Genomic DNA, 14772 nt, shown 5'->3' with positions numbered 1-14772 from the left:
TCAGAGATTCAATGTAAAAAATTAATTGAATTATTATTACTATTTTTAATTCAAAACTTTTACTCGGGTGAACCCGCTTATACATCATAGCCACAGACTAAGTCAAGTAACTGATGAGATTAGAATGTTTCAAGTTAATTTAATACGATGCTTGAAACTTTCTGCGATGATGTAGGTATATAATTGCGAGCGGCCGCTAGCGTTGAAGGTGACAACGTTCACCTCTGGATGCCTTCTTAGAGCTACCATCTGCCACTCTACAGGTTTTTAGCCGCTTGCTTCCTGATGGTCAAGAAAGTTACTTTTAATGCGACAGGTGTTTAACCCTTACTTGACACACTGGGGTACAAACAACCACAGGCCCACATTTCCTTAATGTTGAGTATCTAAACCTGAGGAAAATGGGCCTGTAACGTAATCTGTTAGTAGTTGGAAAGTTTTGCTGCCCCCTCCTACCCGTACAATCACGCTGGGGTGATCAGTCTCTATGCGACACCCAGCCAAAGTCGAGTGGGATCACTTGTACTCCAGTGTGTCAAGTAAGGTTGAGTTGGTGAAATCGAAGTGAATTTTTTTTCTTTCATATATTGACATCGGAGTAAATAAAAAACTAAGTATATTATGCTATACAATGTCTAAATTTTTTTACGGTATATAACAGTTTTTTTATTCAGATGTGCTATTATTTACGGCCAGAATATTTCTTACGATTACGATTACGATTACGATTGGTCACTGAGCCGATTCACAACACTAGCCATTCAGTTAATTGTGACAATTGGTATACTTCGATATTTCTCCGGCAATGAATCCTCCCTGATCCATTCGACATAAGGGTAACTGAAACTCTGAAGAAAAATAAACGCGAAATCCCAGCCGACTTGATAGTTGCGCCGAGAACACGGCCAAATAAAAAAGATTGCCATACGCAGGACTTAACCCTCGTCTCCTACGCTCAAAAAACAAGAAGTCAAATACAATTTTGATAAGTTTTGTCATTCCTGTACTGTGGTTGGGAAGACCTGCAGGTTTCCGGCAATGTATTTTTGCGGTATGTTGAATTAGACAATTGTCAACGCGAGAATTTTTCGCAAATGCAAACTAAAAAATGACGGAAACGATGCCAAGGTCATATCAATATTGTTACATTAGACTTGGCATCGCAGGAATTAAAGAAAAAAGATATATTGGGGCTGAAAAAGCTTTAGTACGCATCAATCTAACTTCTGCAATGTGCTGCGTACTTTGAAAGAGAAAAGAAGATCGAAAAGGCCGAAAAAGTTGGTCAGCCTGTCATCGTCTCATTTGCAATGAGCACAGTTATGTACTATACGACGATTGTACCGACAGTTGAAAGATAAATTGGTTTCATAATCAATGTGATTACGTTTTTTAAGTCATTTTTAACATATTCAATCGATTTTATAACCATACTCTTTTAAATATTGGTTTGAAACAATAAATATTACTCATTATTCTGGTACTAATACAATACTCATTTTTTCAGGGATCACCAAGGAAACCTTTTTTTCTTGTAGAACTATATATTGAGCAAACTCAGCTGAATTTTTAGCCATTTTTGACAAAAAAAATATAAAAGTTATGTTTTTTTTTTGTGAAACTTGTCAGTTTTTCGGACAATTCAATTTTTTTACTATAGTTAATTTTACTTTTTGGCCATATCATCTATATAATTTTAAAAATCATACTCTAAAGAATCTATGAAAAAATTGACAACTTAAAGTAATCAACAACTTATTTTGTATAACGATTTTTGTCACTGGGGTACAAAGCACCCCAATATGTCAAGTATGTCACACAGCCGAAGTGTGTCAAGTAAGGGTTAATAAAATCGCCTTCTGCGCTGCTGCCAATACCCTACTAACTTCTAAATGTTCAAGATGTTCAGTGCATGTTGCGTGCACATTGCCTGTAGCCGAAATAAAATGAGATGTATAGATGCATGATTAACATCCCTCCATATTGTCTTCCACCTTTTTTTTCTCGCAGCAGGGTGTCAGGTCGATTGGCCGGGATGTAGTGATTCGTTTGGATAGTAATATCCCCATATAAGATGTAATCTTGGCTTTCTAAAACAGGCACTGGAATGTATCTATAGAAAGGCATCCATTCTTTTAAGAGTCCTAGGTTTAGGGCAAGTTGTAGATGTATAATTCCCGCTACATCATTATGTCTGTGCGTATATTCCCTCTAAGTAATTAAGTGACAGCCATCAGTAATGTGCACGATGGGTTCGTTGATATCTCCACACAATCGGCAGCAGTCAACCACGCCCTGATGTAACACGTGTTTGCGATAATTCCTGGTGCTGATAATCTTGTCCTGTATCGCATTGACGAATCCTTTCATCTGTGGATAACCTGGATAACGTCTGGATAAAGTCCCTTTCTTAGCCAAATATTGTATGCCTCACTATTCACTTCTTGCTGATCTAACGTTTTGTGGTGCTCGCCGTGGATAGCTTTCTGCCTCAATTGTATTTCTTATTTCTCTATGGTTTCTGGCCTGATATTTAAGGTCACATCTGAGGAGAAATAAAGGGCGTATAGTCAAGATCTGCTTTGCAGAGGGTGCTGTAAAGTGCAATATTTCATTTGCTGTTAAAATAGTTATTCAACTGTGTAACTTGTGACTCACACAGTTTTTTGACGTCTACAACGCCCCTACCCCCTATATATCGTGGCAGAACTACCCTTTCAATCGCTGAATTTCTGTGGTGCATTCAGTGCTTCGTCATTTCTACGCGGACGATTTTGTTTAACTTTTTAAGGTCGGTGTTGGACCACTTGATAAGCCCGAAGGAGTATGTGTGGACAGGGATCGTATATGTGTTAATTGCCCTGATTTTGTTTGCCGAGTTGAGAAAACTCTTCATAATCAATCTGAGTCTCGTAGTAAATGCAGTCGTTAGGCTTGTCTTAACTATCGTATGCTGCATACCCTTAGATTCAAGAATAGCCAGATATTTATATGATTGGCCTGCAGCTATGGCCTCGATGTCATTTTCAAACTCGTTTTCTAACTCTCCGGTCCCTAATTCCTCTTGAATTAAATGCACTGTTCTGCATTTATCTACTACGAACTCTATGTCGATATCATTGGAAAACTGCTTTGTGACATCGATCACTTGCTGCTATTTATGCCCTGAACTAGCGTACAGCTTCAGGTCATCCACGTCCAGGAGATGGGTCACTTGATGACCATCCTCATTATCATGAATTCTGAACCCATGGGTCATGCTGTTCAGTGTTTTGCCCAAGGGTTTCAACGCTAAACAGAACCATAGTGCACTGAAGGAGTCTCCTTAAAATATAACTGTCGTAACGCGTATTGATCTAGTTATCCTTGATTTTCCATGATCAAAATACTTGATTCTTGTAGCCCAGAACCTCATCGCATGACTTAGAAAGTTAATAATGCGTGGGCAGATTTTGTAAAGTTTTAAGACTTCAAGCATATAGTCATGCGGCACGGAAGGAAACGGTTGCTTCCAGTTAATGCATGCTATGTGTAAGTGCCTTTGACGCTTACGAGCTTGAGTCATGGCAACAGCATCTATAGTGACTAGATCTTTACAGCCTCGCGAGTTTTTACAACATCCTTTTTGTTCTTCTGTAAGGATGTCATTCTCATCGCAATGAGAATATACCGTAACTGCAATAATAGATGTAAGACATTTATAAATTGTTGGAAGACAGGCTATCGGTCGAAATTCAGACGGATTTTGAGCGTCTGATTTTTTAGTTCACATATACGTAGTACCCTGGAGCTTTAAGTCGGGCATCAGATCTCGGTGTTCAACGATCTTCTGAAAACACTTTGCCAACGCAAGATGCACACTCGTCAGGAACTTGTACCAGAAGTTGTGCACCATGTCCGGACATGGAGCTTTCCAGTAACTTGCCCTTTTTAAGACATCTGAAACATCCAAAGCTGTGATGTTTGTCAGTTGCATTTAAGGATTATTGCTTGCCCATGCTTTCTCTAGTTTAAACCACGCAGTGTCCAAATTGCATCTCCGGTGTCTTGCTGGTTATTTTGCTTTACACTCAGTTCACAATAGAACCTTCTTTCATCTGTCTGAAAGTTTCGGTTTTGTTGCCTTCGTACACTACTTTTATTGTACTGACGCAGTCTGGCAGTGAGAACATCAAGTCTCTGCCGCTGGGAGTCCATAATCTCCTCCAGTAATGCTGGTGTTAATGTCTCGATGTGCCGAGGATGGATGATTTTAGTAACATGGTTTATCAGCTTTCTGGTTCTACTTTCTTTTTTTATATTGAGTTAATCAACTCAATTCGCACCTTACTTTGCTGACATCCATATCCAACCTGATCTTCCGTGGTAGATCTCGATCCCTTGCTAGGACAAAAACTGCATTTGCAGTTCTAGTTATGCGACCTAACGTTCTAACGGTTGTCACAGCTGCACAGTATACAAGAGTTGGCATCTCTAACGCAGCTTGTGTTGCGTTAAAATACGTAGACAAAACCTTTCTGTTGAGGTGTTCTATTAGTACACGCACATCACTTGTGATGTTCATTTTGGGCAGAGAATTCCTTCGTGTTGGTTCTATATATCTGAACTCTAGTAAAGCATGACCAAAATTCCTTTCAAGGTGCTGTAGTTTTTCTGCGATTTCGCTATGCACATCATCGTTATTAATATCCAGATTTGGTAATAGTGGATCCGGTACATGATGTTCATTATCCCTAGCACCTATGCCTTTAGCTTTAATCAAGTCTTCGTTGTCAACATCTTCCAAGGCGAGTTCATCAACAGGAAGCTGCTGTTCCACTTCCATTTTGATAGCAGCTATTGCAACAGCCGAAAGCAATCTGTTTACAGGTATTGAGCGTTTAAGATCTGCCAGATTCTGCTCATTTATTTTTGTGGCTAGCTCTGGATATTTAAGTAAGAAGTGTCTATGATGTTCTCTCCTCAAACTTTGCCCACATTTCTCTGCCAAAAAATAAAGCCGCATAACATCTCTGTTCAAATGGTATCTAACTGATGTTCATTGCCGTCGTTTTTTCACGCTAAATCAACCTGTTGTTTATTCTCCATTGCTCGGACTCCTGTCACGAGTAAATTAGTCCTGATGTCCTTCACCTTAGCCATAAGCTATCTTAGAGCGACTTTCTGTATATTAGGATACTTTTCAGCTCATTTCGTTCTTAAATTGTATCCTTTTTCCATTTTCGTTTCAAACTTCGCACTTTCGTAATAGAGACGCACTAATTCCTCTCACATTGTAGTATCCCAATTGATGATCTCCGACGGTATTTCTGTCAAGGTGGTTGGCTGCAAATAGCTAACGCTAGCCAAAGCATCCTTAGCAGGCACAATTTATGTTCCACTGCTTACCGTTTGTCGCAGACGTTCTTGCTGGCCAGCTGTTTGATTAGTGAGATCTGCCTGACCATCTCGCAGCTCACTATCGCCACCGTCTCGCATTCTGTGGTCCCCAGCTGTGGTTCCAGGGGCGCCCCGACGATCCTCGGGTACCGACAAGTGTTTTAATATTGTCAATATACTCTCCATTATTATTTGGGTTTTGATGTTCTTTTTAGTTCCTCTCCTCTTCGTTAGCAGCCTATTTGGCATGGGAAACCCTGTCAGTGGCAATGCTACCGCCAACATAGCCATCAAAGTCATGAGAGTAAAGCTCAAGCATTGCTACCAGCAGGGTTTCCCATGCCAAATAGGCTGATAATGAAGAATAGAAGGATTAAGAAGCACACCAAAACCCAAATAATATTGGAGATGTGACGAGGTGTTTTTCACCTGTCACTAAAACTTACCCTTACCGGCACCGGGGTGGTTTCACATTTAATTATCCGAGTTCTTTTTTTATTTATGTCTTGATTTTTTTATTATTTGGCTGTTGAAAAGCGAAATTCCGTAATTCCACGGGGAGAACTCTTATTAAAATCCACTTTTTTATATTAAGTCGTTATTTATCCTCTTCGATCACATTTGTTTATGTATATTCCCGGCCACCAGAGAGTCGGCTGTCAACTTTACACTAAAAGTACATCATGCACGATGGAGAAGCCTAGGATAACTGCATACTTCTACAAGCCACCCATGACAGGACCAAGAGGAAGAAGAGAACCCCAAAGGTCCTGTTGTCTCTCTCTCTACTACGTTGAGGCATCGATCTGGCTACGGAGAGAGAGAAGGGAACCTTAAAGGTCAGGTTGTTTCTTTCCATCACGCGGAGACACTGAATGGGTTACCGAGAGAGATAGGAGAACTCCAAAGGTTATGTTGTCTCTTTCTATCAAGCCGAGACACTGAATTGGTTACCGAAAGAGGAAAGAGAACCCCAAAGGCTTTGTAGTCTCTCATTACCACCCTGAGGCAGACTCACAATTGAACACCATTGTTGGCCCAGTCATGTTAAAAATCATAACCAAGACATTGGGCTGTGATGGACCAACGCCCTCTCGGAGATGGTTTAAGTACCGAGAGGGAGATTCATGCTATTCTTCATACCCAAATCTACAAAATGGCCGATAATCTCCTAAAGTCTTTCTCAATTCTGTCTCTAGGCAAACCTCCTGATTTCCGGTAGCCATATTGGAAAGGAATTCCCGCTGATTTGTGTTCACATCACCAGAACTCACTCTTGCTCTTGAACTCGGTTCGAACGGAACAGAATGGACAAAAACTGTAAATCGACGATTATGTTTAAGTGACAATAATATGGAAATTGTACGAAATTAATAATCCCTTTGAAAAAAAGTATGGATTTTTCAAACGCGGAGTACCTGAGGAGCCGCAAGGTATAAAATGTCGTTAATCTCGGCAAATCACTTGGGCGAAATTTCGGAATGTTGAAGTATTAAAACGTTAAGTAATGAAGTACCGCCAAAGTGAGTTGCTTCTCTAAGTGCTCTCTATGCGGGTCGTGTTGACACGTGTTCTCAAAATGGTGGTCTCCTAGTTTTTTTTCATTGTTTGGGATGTGAGATCAATTGTGCCGCGAAACGATAGGGCTTCGCATGTGATTGACAGGTTTGGAATTACATTCTGTAAAAGGGGTCAATCATATGCTAGTAAAATGATAAGATTGGGGCGGTTAGACCAGGGAGCTTTCTTCTTTTTTTTGTATATCCTCAATACCAACTGTCCAATTACGTGTAGCGACTGTAGCGAAGACGATCGCAAAGGTTTTACTTCCTTTCGGTAGTGGCTGGCGATCTAAATCTATTAAACAATAAACCCTTGACTTTGTTGTCAAGATTTAGATTGCGGCGATTAAGCCATAATCCAAGACATAATTTTGAGGCCGAAATATGTCCCTCATAGAGAGTATATTAAAGTATTTGAATTATTATTACTATTTTTTAGAGGTCCAATGTAAACAATTAATTGAGTTATTATTACTAGTACTATCAATAATTTAATAAGATTAATAATAGTAATAATAATTCAACTAATCTTTTACATTGAATCACTCCGAGTGCACTGTCTCGATATCTAAGAATAATGAATTTTTGCAAATAAGGGCGTAGAAAATAGTTTGTAAAAAGTAAGCGCCTGTAATGTAGTTAGTTGCTTATTTGTTGCAAATTTTGCACATATTGTTATTTTCAATAAGACATTTATGCGATTGATATTAGTGTTCTATAAAGCGAGAATAGGTTGTGCAATACTTACCTTATTTATATGATTTTACGGTAATGCGCTACTTCCATATGTGTTTTGCATGTTACAACACAACAAGATATGTAAATAAGTCAATAAATAATAAATTTTTTAAATTGAAAAATTGTTATGAGCGAGTTCACGGCGACATCCTTTTATCACTTTCCACAGTTTTCCTATTCCAAAGACAAGTAAGAAATGTCCATAAATAAATCGCATTTTTATTCTAATTTGAAATTCTCGCCAAGAGGAGTGCAAATTTAGTACGATCAAATAACGCTGAGCGATCAGCGCCAAACAGCTGTCAGTTGCTTTGGTCTCTATTCATGTAGTCTGGTTAACCACTTTTTTTAATTATCGGTTATTCTATTTAAAAAATCGGGACATAATATACACCAAAAGTAAGATACATCAATTTTTATAAAATATTATATAAAAAATCAAATCACAAATAATTTTATTATACAATTTTATCGTTTAATTTTAATTGATTTAATTCATAATTAATTACTTATGAAGTGAAGGCATTCTATAAAATTTATCACTACATATAAATAATCCAAATCGGTAATACTACACGTGAGAACGCAATACAAACATATTTATTTTAAAAATTAATTACTTTCAATTTTAGCTCAATATGTTTATTGATTAAAACTTCTAATTTTTTAAATAAATATGTGTGTATAACATTTTCAAGTGTATATACGCGAACATTTTATTCTCGTTTGTTGAATTTTCAAATGTATAGTTTCATTTAGTAGAATTTCTACCGCCTCTTTTTCAAAACAAGAAGATAATATTATTCATAGACTGTAAATTTTAATTGAAAAATGACTGATTTTTTTACATAAAAAATATAGCACCTAAAAATATTTATTCCGATACAATTACATTTTAATTAAATTTAAGCTACATATTTTCTTAATGCAAAATTTATTCAAATAACTGATTCATTCCTTGAAAATAATAATTTAAACAATTTTCATTTAAAATTTTTATTTTATATTTTTAAATATTTACCGACTGAGTATCGGTTATTCGATGGACTCATGGACATAGGAAACAAGGGACTAGGCATGCCATCCTAACTTGGTCGAGCGGAGTTGAATCCACGTGAGGGGGGAGAATTCCATGAGTGGGGAGAGCAGCCATCTTACGATGTGTCATTTGATTATGCGCACGAGCGTTTTTGCCGAAAAATTGTGTATGAAAATATAAACATGTGGGCGCTGCCATGTTTGTCGCGGGACATCAAAATGTGGCGGACCTCCCCCCTAATTGTATCACCCCCGCAATGGCATGCCTAGTCCCTTGTTTCCTATGTCCATGAATGGACTCATGGACATAGGAAACACGGGACTAGGCGTGCAATCCTAACTTGGGCGAGCGGGGTTGAATCCACGGGAGGGGGGAGAATTCAATGAGTGGGGAGAGCCGTCATCTTACGATGTGCCATTTGATTATGCGCAGGAGCATTTTTGCCGACAAACTGTGCATGAAAATATAAATATGTGGGCGCTGCCATGTTTGTCGCGGGACATCAAAAGGTGGCGGACCTCCCCCCTCATTGCATCACCCCCGAAATGGCATGCCTAGTCCCTTGTTTCCTATGTCCATGGATGGAATTGTTCGACGGGAGAAGAGTGTTTGGGCACAGTTAATTGGCGGGCGTGATCTGCGGGCTTAGAGGCATTGGGAGATCTGGCAATTTTTGCCGGGAGCGCCGTCTACAATTAGTTCCTCGAACTGTACCCGTGCCGCATCTAGGCTTATAATATCTTTGGCCTTGTCTGGTAGATCTGGTGCAAATTTGGACTTAATCTTTGTCTCGTCTGCTCTTTCCAACTTGTCTGCGGTTTCTGAGGACACCTTTTGTTCTGTTCATTGTCCGGTAGTGGGTGTTTTGGATGCAATTCCATCGACATCCTGTTCCTCTTCCAATCGTTTTAATGTCAAGAACCCTGGTTGATCTCTATCTTGGAAAGGTACAAAGGATCTCATCCAGGATGCGGCCCTTGTCTTAGAAGATGGTGTAAGCCCTTCAACTCTCTATGACCAGTTCGTAAATTCAGTGTTTCGTATTCTGGTAAATCAGTCCAGGGAGGGTGTACTGGAAACGAGGCAGGTTGACAATGAAGTCAAGAAATTGCTTCGTAAACAGAAGTATTGTTAATTTCCAAGAGTTCTGTGATTCTCTCAATCCTTGCAGTGGTTTTAATCGAATTTGGCGTACGTCCCCCGGTCTTATTGGAATCGCTTACGAGGGAGTCAGGGGCTTCTCTGATCCGGTTTTAAGCTTCATCCTTTCTATTTTCAACAGAATGTATGCTCGATCCATTTTTCCGGAGGCTTGGGTTAACTCTCATGTCATCTCTATCCCGAAGCCTGCCAGTACAGTAAGGGATTGTTTTTGATTGTTTGAAAGATTGGTTCAGCACAGAATGGAGTTTAGGTCTGAGAGGGCCCCGGACTGTGTTTCGACAGTTACTACTAAGATTATGGGGGGTTTGGGAGAGGGCGAACTTGCCTTGGCTCTTGCGATCGATATTAAGGGGGCTTTCAATTCGGTCCCTCCTGGGGCCTTGATCCAGCACCTAAAGGACCTAAGGGTTTCGACAAGAATGACTAATTTATTATCATTTTTAATTATTAGAAGGATACTTTTTTTTGGGCTGCAATAACAATTTTTGGGCTTCTTTACTTTTTTCAAAAAATCAATTTTCTTGTGGTGGGAACAAAAATAATACCATCAAAACACCAAAAAGTTGTACATGCGGTTTAAAACGATCAAACGCCCAGAGCACCCGACAAAGTGTCGGCAAACAGTGCCTGTCACGTTAGAGTTAGTAGTGCTGAAAATAATTTTGATGGAAACACGATGACGAACCGGCTAAACGACCACATTGAGTGAACGAATCGACTAAAGGATTTTTTGCTAGACTGCTACGATGTTAGCATTATTCCTATTTACGGAGGCTTTATGGCGGGAATGCACACTCTGTGGTACAAGAAACACCCAGAATTTCAGCACGTTTCGCGTCAGCCTTTGCGAAATCAACTTGAAAAATGGATATCTACGCCGTGCGCTTCTTTAACCGCGACTTGAACAAGTTACAGACGAAGATGAGGAAGCGACATTAAGACGAACCGTGGGGAGGAGGCATCTTCTGAGAGATAACCGCGCTTTCAGGATAAGGAAGAGAAGGCTGGAGAAGGCTAAAACCGACGAAGGATCAAAAGAAGAAAAGACGCTTGCATCAACTGATTGTGTATGATTTACTACATAACATCTGGTAGACCGCATATTATTGACTAAATACCGATGTATTCTGATGCAATGAGGAGAACACAAAAGAGGGAGAAATGTATCAGGAAGAATCAACAGTTTCTCGCTGACCTATCATGCCCCTTCAGCGATCACCATGTTTCTGTCAAAAATCCATCCAAGCCCAACAAAGTAGAAACTTTTTAGAGAAAGGTATGCAAGATGCCGAAAACACTGAAGTTGAAAGAAGAAACTGATAATATCATCCGCTTCAACTATTTTTACGACAATCCCATAACACCTGAGAAGGAATGTCCAACAATCACTGACGAAGAGGCGAAAAAAGCACCCAGGGTTACGATCAACTTTTCCGCTGCAGGACCAGATGGTATCAATAAATTTTGTTGGAAGAAGTTTATTTCTACACCTCAACATCTGGCCCGCATATCTACCGCATATTAAAGTTGGAAATGAGAATTGAGCCTGTATGAAGAAATATTACGTACAATGTGGCTCGAAACAAGGCGTGGGCAGGCTGCTGAGAGAATCTGCTAATTGGCTGTCTGTTGGAAAGCTTGTAGATTCATCCACACATAGGGAGGTGCATAGAGAGATTGTTGCGATTTTCTTTTTGAAAAATTATATTTATTATCTCTTCTAGAAATTATCATGTGACAACGAACAACGTCACCTTCCAGAGGGGCGTATTTCAGGGCGATTCTACCTCTATCTCTTACACTAATAAATTCTTCTGGATACCTCTGTGGCGAAACTAATCACCGCGAGCATAAGGCCCCTCATGTATTTTATATGGATGACCTAAATATCTATTCTTCTGATAACAGCAAATTTCAGTGTTTTAAATATCGTTAAGAAGTATATAAAAGAGATTGATATGAACTTTTGATTGGACAAGTCGACGTGTCCAAATGAAAAGGTCCTATCTCGACTTGGCTTTATTCGCGAATGACACAGCGATTTATGTAGCATTCCGGAGTAAAAGAATAGCAGTTTCAAAGTTACAAAAATATCTAGATGAAATGTTAAAATTCTTTAAAGCATGGAAATTAAAAGTTAATGCTCGAAAAACAGATTTTACTTTTTTCAAAAAGATTAAGAAAGAAAAAATTCCGGAGCTTAGAATCGAGGATGAAATAATAATGCTAAAAATTTTTTTTAACCATCTTGGTGTCTACAAATGTTAATAGACGTATATGTCAAGTCTCAACTTCTTCTCATCGTTGTAAATATAGCGTTTTGCATCTAGATTTGAGATTAGATTTTAAGACAAATTGATCAATTCATGGGTTTTGCAATCTTCAAATTTTTTCCCAGAAACAACTTATTCATATTATACTGAAATAAAAACTATATATTGATAATGCGCTTAAAATATAAGAAATTAATAGGATATATTCTCTACACAGAGACAGGAGCCTTAAATTATGATAAATATTTTGATGCATATCAACTTAATAGTAATATGTACATTTTTGTAATTTTTATGAACTATGAAGACTTTATTACATCGAACCCACTTTCCTAGGTTCCTTCTAAAATTTAAACCGGACCAAGATCCCATAGCTGTCTGGGCTGTGAGGCACATTTGCTACGTGAGACTGTACTCGGAGAAATACAAAAATCGAAGGAGAGCTATGCAATGTCATCGATGTCAAATATTTGGAAATGGGACTCATTGTATAAACTAACAAAAATGTGTAAAATGCCTTAAAGAACATTTCACCGCAGATTTTGACCAAGCACGCGACGATCCACCAAAATGTGCCAATTGCAAAGGAGAACACATAGCAAACTATCCTAAACGCCCGAAGTACCTCGAGCATTTACAGAAGATATCAAGCAGAAGAAAACCCGAATTAAATGCCACAACTGCAGCATCAAGGGAACCAGCATCTGATATGATAAAGAGGAAGTTTCTTATACGGAAACGAGCTGAGGCTACTGTACAGCAGCAGACATCAAGAGAGACAAAAATGTCCTCACCAGGATTCATCCATAGGAGAATTTCAAGAGTTATTGTCTGAATTGAGGAAACTCAAAGACTTGTGTAAAGTAGGTGAAATCCCGAGACTGATTAAGGAATTAAATGCTAAATTAGTCAATTGTAAGTGTAATATATCTAGGTTAGAAGTATTTTCTGAAGTATTTTTAAATGGCAAATCTAATATATAAACTTTCTAATATAAAATTGTCAAAATATTTCATTAAAATCATTCTTGATTATCTAATCAACAGGAAATGTATCGTTCCTGTAAATGAAAGTATGTCAAAAGAAATGAATATTTCTGCAGGTGTGCCACAGAACTCAATTATTTTTATCTATCATATTAATGATTTTCTTAAAAAATTAACTGTAGAATTGGTTCTGTTCGCCGATGACACATCGATATATGTAGCATCCTGGAGCAAAAGATAAGCTGTTTCTAAATTACAAAAATTTCTTGAATAAATTTTAGAATTCTTTAATGTCTGGAAATTAAAAGTTAAAGCTCATAAAACTGATTTCACTATTTTTACCAAAAAGACTAGGAAGGAAAAACTTCCTGACCTCATAGTCGAGGATGAAATTATAATTTTTTTTAATTTCATTAAGTATCTGGGAGTTTACTTACGTTAGACTCTGGATTCACATTCACAGAGCATATAAAAATGCAAGGAAAAAGTGGTTCCAAAGGAAAGGGACTTTGTGTTGTCTGACATGCAGAAGAAGTTCATTGAGCTACAAATAGTCAAAAATAAATGACGACTAGGAAACGTCTCAACTTACTTTCGACGTTGTAAATATCGCATTTCATACTTTTTAAACCTAGATAAAAGATTAGTCTGTTAGGTAAATTTATGTGTTGTTTTTAATCTTAAAAAAATTCTGAGATACTGAAATTGTTATACTCAAAAATTTTATATTACTTAATATAACAATTTAAAATACAATTAATAGGATTTAAATCTAAAAAGACAGGAGCCATTTGAAAAATTTCAACGGGCGTCGATAGCAAATCATTTTCTCGTAGAAACAAATTAGTGCACATTTTTTTATTTTGTATTAAAATGATTTTTAGAACGTTGTATAAGTGTTTTGAAGTTTTTTCTTGATGTACATTCAACTCAGTGACTTATCCTATTGAAGAGTGACGCCCCTTGTGCACGTGCGCATCCCTTTGTGCATAGGTGCTTATACCTGATACGTTTTTTTCTTCTGAGTACGCGATTGTCACCAAGTTAGGGTCGTCAGTAGATAATTTGGAAATAAGAATTATTGTACATTTGAGCCTCTCAGCAGGGCGCCTTCTCAAGTGCGCTCGAACGTTACACCCACCTTCTAGCTTCCGCATTGGCCAAAGGAGATTTCGAAGCATTGCCTCTGAATAGGGCGCCCGCGATGCAAATAAATCTGTCTATGCATTGTACTTATGTACATTCATATTGTCGAGATTCATATATCATAGATCCCAGAGAGATGTTTTTATTTGCAAAACGTAAAGCATATGCGTTTTTTCTTTTTTGTTAATCAGGCAATCGCAGGAAATGAATGATTCAGCCATTCAATTGTTAGAATTAAAATTTAGATATCATAATGATTCGTTCACAAATGATTTAAAAATGAGTGCGGAATGTATTTCAAAGCAAACGGTCAGTTTGTATCCCGCATACTACATATATGTATTAGGGTGGCCCAAAAAAACGCTTTTGGAGCAACAGGACAAGTCCCCCCACCCCCCGTTTCCATTTCCGGAAAAAGAAAATCCGCAATTTTTTTCATAATTCAAATATTAAGGATTTTAAGAGGAATCCCTACGAAATAAAAC

Source organism: Belonocnema kinseyi, chromosome 1 (genome assembly GCF_010883055.1).
Source record: "Belonocnema kinseyi isolate 2016_QV_RU_SX_M_011 chromosome 1, B_treatae_v1, whole genome shotgun sequence".
NCBI classification, from domain to species: domain Eukaryota; kingdom Metazoa; phylum Arthropoda; class Insecta; order Hymenoptera; family Cynipidae; genus Belonocnema; species Belonocnema kinseyi.
This window is presented reverse-complemented; position numbering follows the sequence as displayed.